This window comes from Cupressus sempervirens, chromosome 1, assembly GCF_028749045.1.
Source record: "Cupressus sempervirens isolate cs-2001-9-10 chromosome 1, ASM2874904v1, whole genome shotgun sequence".
Lineage (NCBI taxonomy): Eukaryota > Viridiplantae > Streptophyta > Pinopsida > Cupressales > Cupressaceae > Cupressus > Cupressus sempervirens.
In genome coordinates, this window is record NC_143118.1 from 334,293,443 (window position 1) to 334,300,995 (window position 7,553).

General features: G+C 30.9%; 1 pseudogene; it reads left to right on the top strand.

Moving 5' to 3' along the window:
* The first annotated feature begins 5,272 nt into the window (after nucleotides 1–5,272).
* Nucleotides 5,273–6,336, top strand: LOC149577548 (chitinase 2 pseudogene; annotated as a pseudogene).
* Nucleotides 6,337–7,553: the final 1,217 nt, after the last annotated feature.

The following is a 7,553-nucleotide window of genomic DNA, read 5'->3' on the forward strand; positions in this document are numbered from 1 at the left end:
TTATGCTGGTTCCTTTGTAAACTAAATTAAAATGGTGGCTAGGTAACCCTATTAGGTTGGTAGGAAACTGCTCTGATACCACTGTAATGACCCGTACTAATAGGCCACTAAACAAAACCCTAAATTTAATACACAGCTAAAGTATATTGCTGAAATAAGGAAATAATAGTGCCAATGTATTCATTCAATGAAAACCCAATATTTTTACAAATGATATGTCAATTTTCAGCACTGAAACATTATGACCTAGCACATTATAGATAACCCTAATTGGCTGTATACAATTGAAAACTTATTACAACTACAAACAAAAATGAGAACTTGGATTGATCAAATGGTGGAGACTGAATGCTAAAGATGATATGATGAAAGTGTAACTCCAACTTAAACTCCAAACTAGCAATTAAGCACAAGTGGAAGGACTGAAATATCCTTCCCACGGCTGCAATAATTTAGGTGATCTTTCACACCCTCAAAATTGCATACCAATTGAGAGTTTTTTGTTATCAATGGCCAATTGTGACTACTTGCAGAAACCCTAGGCTCGCAAAAAGAAATAATAAATCTCAATGATAGGCAATGAGCCCTCAATGCCTATTTATTTATTTTTCTCTCAATAGGTCGGCCTCCTTTTTATTTATTCATCACTTCTTCCAGCAACCTCTAGAAGATTTATTTATTTAATGATTTTATAAAATATCACTTTATTGAGTTAATTAAATATAAAGTTATCTTGTAATATATTTTTATTGATAACTTTATAAATAATTTAACTCCTCCAAAAAAATGGGGACATTACACTTTGAAGGCTTATATGGTTGTATTGCAATGGTGTTTTTTTCTTAATAATACATGGTGATGGATGCTTCTAGAGGCTAGGTGTTTTCCTTAATGAGATTTTCCTAGGGTATATCTTGTGTCACATTTTTGTGGGTATGTTTTCTATTCTCTTGCATGTGGATTTTAAGTACTTATTTGTTTCAATTTTTATTATGGGTTATGTGGAAATGATAATAATTTGGTTGTATGTTTCCTTTCAAATGAACTTGATTCAATCTAGATGAGCTCTACGGAGGTCAGACACTAATCTCATGTTCATTGAGAAAGAATTGGGCTTTATTATGTCACCTCAGTTCCTACAAATCATTTTCTAGTTTTGTGTGTTGAACCTTATAGAGATTCACAGTCTATTATTTGTGGGAAATGAAGAATCCATAATAATAGTCTCTTGATGAGAGGAGGATTAGAGTAATGGTCATAGATTTTCTAGGAAGCAATACTTACAAGAAACTTAGGGAAGGCCAGTGTTGCAGTATATGTTCCATCCAATTTTTATTATTTTTCGTTCATAAAATTGAATTTTTTCCTTGTCATTTTCCTCTATAGCCAATGGAAATTAGATAGCTAATTTTTCTTAAATGTAAAATATATATATATAACATTATAATGTATAGAAAACATTATATGCTTGAAAAATACTTAAAAGCTATTGGCTGAATTAATTGCTCATATTGCATCCAACATATGCAGTAGTATCCTACCTATGACATAAACTAAAAAATCAATAATTTATAATTATATTCCAATAAATTATAATCTAGCTTCGATATAAAAAATAAAATAGTTAATACTTTGTTTTTCCAACCTAGACATCAATTAAATGGTGCCATGACTTGTATCATACTTTTGGGACAGAAAAAAACTGCATGTTGATTAACTTTATTATTGAATAGATACCTCAATGAAGATAAGCCTCAGAGAACAAGAAGTTATAGTGTATATGAATGAATTTCATTATTACAGTTGTAGGCTTGCAATTGTTCACTTTCTCATGCTAAGCCATTGATAGAAAGATTCCTTAACCATAACAAAAGTAGTTAGTGAATATTATTATGTGTTGCTGATAGAAGTGATTAATCCAAAACAATATAAGGAATCATATCCATGCTTCTTAGGAATGAGAACAATAAAAGTTTCATTGATTCCTTTAGGATATTCTTAGCCCTAAACATATCTTTGATAACATCTAAAACATATTTCTACAAGATGTTCTAAAACTTATGGAAGAAAAACAAGGGAATGCCATCCATCTTAGGAGCCTTGTCCCCTTAAAAAGATAAGACAAATTCTCTCATCTCATAGGAAAAGTGAATTTCTTTGATTCTCATCTAGGACAGAGGCGATAGAATTAAGAAGATGATTTTGATCATCAAGATTCAATTCCACCTCTAAAGACATTAGATCAAAGAAAAACCTAACCATCTCACTTTGATTCTCCACTTCATTGTGATATTTCCCTTGTCATTCATGATGTGAGAATTTATATTAGAAACTATATGCTTTAGAGAAATCAAATGCAAGAATATTATTTTTACATCCTCTTCTTACAATCAAAGAACATGAGAACTTTTCTTCGAGAAAGTCTCCTCCTTAAAAATGATGTCATGGTATTTGAAACAAATATCCTTTCTTAGTTTTCTTAAACTCCTTGAATGCACCATAAAAACCTTCTTCTAAAATGGATTTGATTAAATTCTTATTGCTTGCACGTATATAATTGATAGATGTAATGGATGATCCAATGAGGTGAGTGGGCCTCTTTTTATACCAATTTAGGGATTTTTAAAAAAAGGACCAACCACGTTAGGCAAGAAAGAGATAGAATCCCAAGACAAAATACCTTAGGTATAGGTTGACCTTCACCTATACCCTAGGGATAGGCTTAATTTTACATATATCCTAGTTATGCATTGACCTTGACTATACCTGAGATGTATGTTGCATTGGAATATTCTATGGGGTCTCATGGGTAGAGAAGAAATAGACAAAATTAAAGGAGAAAATGGTAATTCAACCATAAAAATATACATATCTAGGAGATCACTAAAATGGGTCTTGAAAAGGTGTTAGAGCTCCCAAAATAATGGCAATTGGCTTTTAACATGGCACAATACTATTTCAATATATTTGAGAGTCATTTGTTCTTTAATTATTTAAAAGAGACAAAAAAGTCCACTTATTTATTAATACATTCATATATTATTGTACTTCTTGAAAATGAAAAAACTAATATGTGCTCACATTTATATGAAACATGCTAATGTTTGTAAAAAAGTATGCCCTTACTTCTTCTTTTTTTCATTTTACATCAAATATTGATTCCTTTTTATCAAAGTAAATATAATATTAATCTTTTTTTTCTTCATATACTAGCTATACCTAAGATATTATAAAATGTCTCACTTTTTATTATTGATTTTGCATGTATGTTTTTTCAATATTTTTAAAGCGATAAACTTAATCATTTCTTGTTCTCTACAACCTCATCAAATTTACTAGATTTAAGATTTAAACATTTTCTCAAACTCTTTTTTGGAATGAGTCCACTTATAATCACAAGACTTTGAATTCTAAAACTTATTCTATTAGATTGAAATCAAATTCTTATAGATATTATTTTACTTTGATATGATCACATGAATTTTTGAAAATGGTACATTTCCACATATTGCATAAGATTTTTAGTGTTAAAGCAAGTACACAAAATAATGAATTGTGATCAAATGGAAAAATTAGAAATTTATTTTAAATTTCTGATTACCATATAAAAAGATTTTCATGGTTTTATTTAAATTTGAAAGGATTGTATGACTCTATGATTTTATGACTTGACTCTAATAATTTTAAGAAAATAGAGAATGCCCATATAAACTCATAGTTATCTAGAATCAAGATCAATGATTCATCATTTCTAACTACAAAAATATTTCCAAAATATAATGATACAATTACCCACAATTATGAATATTTTACATTATATTTTTTTATTTGGTTAATGATAAAAAACAAACAATATTTGTATAAATTTAAAATACTTTGTGACCTTGGATAAAACTATATACCTTGACTGAACAAAACCTAATCTAATTTTATTGTGGTTAGGATATCAAGAAAATATTATTAGCATTATTTTTACAAAAATAAACTATCATGAAAAATTGAGTGCTACATAGAAGACATAGTTTAAGATTGAAATAAGCAACAAATAAAGAAACAATAGAAAATAAAGCCTTACTAAAAGCTTAATTAAAGAAACACTTATAGGTCCAATGGAACAATCTACAAATTGTAAATAATAAAAGAGTTTCTCTATCTATATGATGAACAATAGTACAAGATGAAATATATTTTCTAGGAGAAATTGGTGGATTATAGGTGGAATAAACATCACTCATATTAGATGAGTTTCCCAGACAAGTTTCTATATTTGGAAAGGGAACCCTATAGTTTTGAGATAGAGTCAAGAATGATAGATAGGATGATTCCAAAATTCAATAGATTTGTAGAAAGAGCTTCTAGAGGCACCACATAAGTAGGAACATGAGCATGAGTTACTAAAACAACTAAATTAGTTAGAGAAGTCCTCTTATTCAATATTCGTAGTAGTGGGAAAACTTGATATATAACCTAACGTTTGAGTTATAAATTTACATGACATGCATGTTTATTTTATATTTCTATTAAAGTATTATTTAAAAGAAATATTTATATTTTGAACTGATAAATAATTATCATACATATAAGAAGTAATAATACGAATTAATCTTTAGGTGCCAAAAGTTTAGCTTTATTATTTTCACTCACCTACAGAGATCCACCGAAAAAATCTGCAAATTTCAAAATACAGATTAGAAATTGTAGATATGCAAAATTAGCCTTCACAACTACTAAACTGTTTCCCTACTTTTTTTTCAACGTAGACATTAATTAAATAGTACAATGACTTGTCTCGTGCCGGCGCGACAAAAAAGTGCAAATGGTTAACTTTGGAGTCGGAACCCCTAAGAAGATAAGCCTTGGAGAACAAGAAGTTACAATGTAGAGGAATGAATTTCATTATTGTAGCTGTAGGCAGGCTGGCAATTGTTCGCTATCTCACGGGAAGTACTAAGTGAATGTTGTGATGTGTTAACAGCTGACAGCTGTGATCGATAGCACCAAGAGTTCATTTGACTGAAAATGTAACTGTCATCCGATGCATAGAGTCATTGCCAGATACATTCCTGCTTAGATTCATTGTCGAGAAAGCAACTCACTATGTTCGTGTCTTTTCCATTACTCGGCCATTGGAGAGGAATATGCAATGAAGATGCATCCACCAAATATATCAATAAAGTAAGCAAGAGTAGACAAGCAATACTCTCCTTATAAAGCAATACGTTCCTCTTTAAACTCCGCACAACTCTCTTCTCTTCGTGAAGCTACATTCACCATGGAGTCTTACATGAAGATCTACATTTCTCTGATTTTGTTATCGCTCCCTATTTCACTCTGTAAGATTTTTTGTTTTGTTATTTCTCACTATTTCATTCTGTACGATTTCATGTTTAGGATACTCCGGATATCATCATATGACTAATTTTTTTTTCAGGCTTCTTAAAACTTTTTACTCTTAATTTTACTTGTAAACGATTCTGTGCAGGTGGTAACGCCAGATTATTGAGGGAATACATAGGCGCTGATGGCCTCAACGTCAAATTCTCAGATGTGCCCATCAATGACCACGTTGAAGTCCATTTTATTCTGTCATTTGCCATCCACTACACAACTTCTTCTCATTCTCCCTCTCCAACAAACGGAAAATTCAACGTCTTCTGGGACACTGATAATCTCAGCCCTCAGGACGTGTTGGAGATGAAGTCGAAGCATAAGAATGTCAAGTTTGCCGTCAGCTTAGGCGGTGACGTGGCAGGAGAGGATGGAACCCATGTACAGTTCCAACCATCTTCTGTTTCTTCATGGGTTAGCAACGCAGTTTCTTCTCTCACAGAGATAATCAAAGAATACCATCTCGACGGCATCGACATCGACTACGAGCATTTCGACTTTTCCGACCCAAAAACATTTTCTGAGTGTGTGGGGGAACTGATCGAACAGTTGAAGAAGAAGAAGGTCATCTCCATGGCGTCCATTGCTCCTTATGAAGATGACGGCCCCGTGCAGTCGAATTACAAGGCACTGTGGAATAAATATGGTCGATCTATAGACTATGTTAATTTCCAGTTCTATGCCTACGATAAGAGAACCACTGTCAAACAATTTCTACAGTATTTCGACACTCAGGCCTCAAACTACAAGGGAGGAAAATTGTTGAGCAGCTTCACCACAGATACCGGGTCAGAAGGCCTCCAACCAGACAAGGGATTCTTTGAGGCGTGCAAAGAGTTGAAGAAAAAAGGGAAGCTTGAAGGAATAGTTGTCTGGTCTGCTGACGACTCCCAAAAGTATGACTTCGAATACGAAAGGGAGGCTCAAGCAATCTTGGCATCCGACTGATAGCGTGGATCGACCCAACGAGCATCCGTCATTAATTACAGCTCTCTATCTTTTTTTGGTTTACTCATCGACAATTCATTTATTCAAGAATATATTCACTGTTTTTTTAGTTCAGTCACATTTGTATTCCTAATTGAAGGAAGAATAAAATTTAGAAGCATGTTTTTCCTCATGAGCGTAATCTTTTCTACTGTTGAACATACATAGAAAATCCTTTCTCCATCCACATCACTATCTTATACTAGTCCCTCTTATAAATTTTCAAGAAACTTGAAAATTTTCAGAAATCAATCTGATCTCTTTCATTTTTCTATTTTATTTATATTTCTTTCATAATTAATATGTATTGTTGAACAATGTCTTATTAAAGACACTTCCTTTCTTAGTAAAAATCTCAATCAGTCCATTTTCTAAATTTTAAATTATTTTTTCATCTAAAATCATAAATCAATGTCAATCTTTATGAAAGAGAGAATTTTCAAGATAGTACTTTCTTGAATATATTTTAACAACTTCTAAAAGTAATGATCTTTATAGAAATGACCAATGACATCAATTTGAAGCTAAATAAATAATAACTTTAAACCTCTATGACATCTATGTAATCGACCCATCATTTTCCATGTGTATGTCTTTAACATGTCCTAAAATTACTTTAAGCCCTTATACGTCTTTCTATCCCTATCTTATGCATTTCCTTTTGGTGAACATACGTAGAAACTCCTTTCTCCATCCAAATCACTATCTTATATTATCCTTCTTATAAATTTTATAGAAATGTGAAATATTAGAATTCTCATCTCTTTCATTTTCCTATTTTATTTTTATTTTCTTTTCCACATCAATAATAATAATAGTTGATTTTAAAAAAAATTAAAAATTCATTTGATATATAAAGTTTTGGCTTGTACTTTCTTTCTATATATATTTTAAGTGCAAGAATTCAATTATCATCAAAGACATTTCCTTTTAGTAAAAATCATAACCATCACATCTTGTAATTTCTTTAATTTTCTTTTGTTATGAAAAAATCATAAATTAAGGTCAATTTTTATGAAAGAGAGAATTTTGAAGATAATACTCTCTTAAGTACATTTTTACAACTTCTAAAAAGTAATGATCTTTATAGAAATGACCAATAAGATCAATTTGAAGTTAAAAAAATAATAATTTAAATCTATGTAATCTATCCATATATATATTTAACATATAACCTA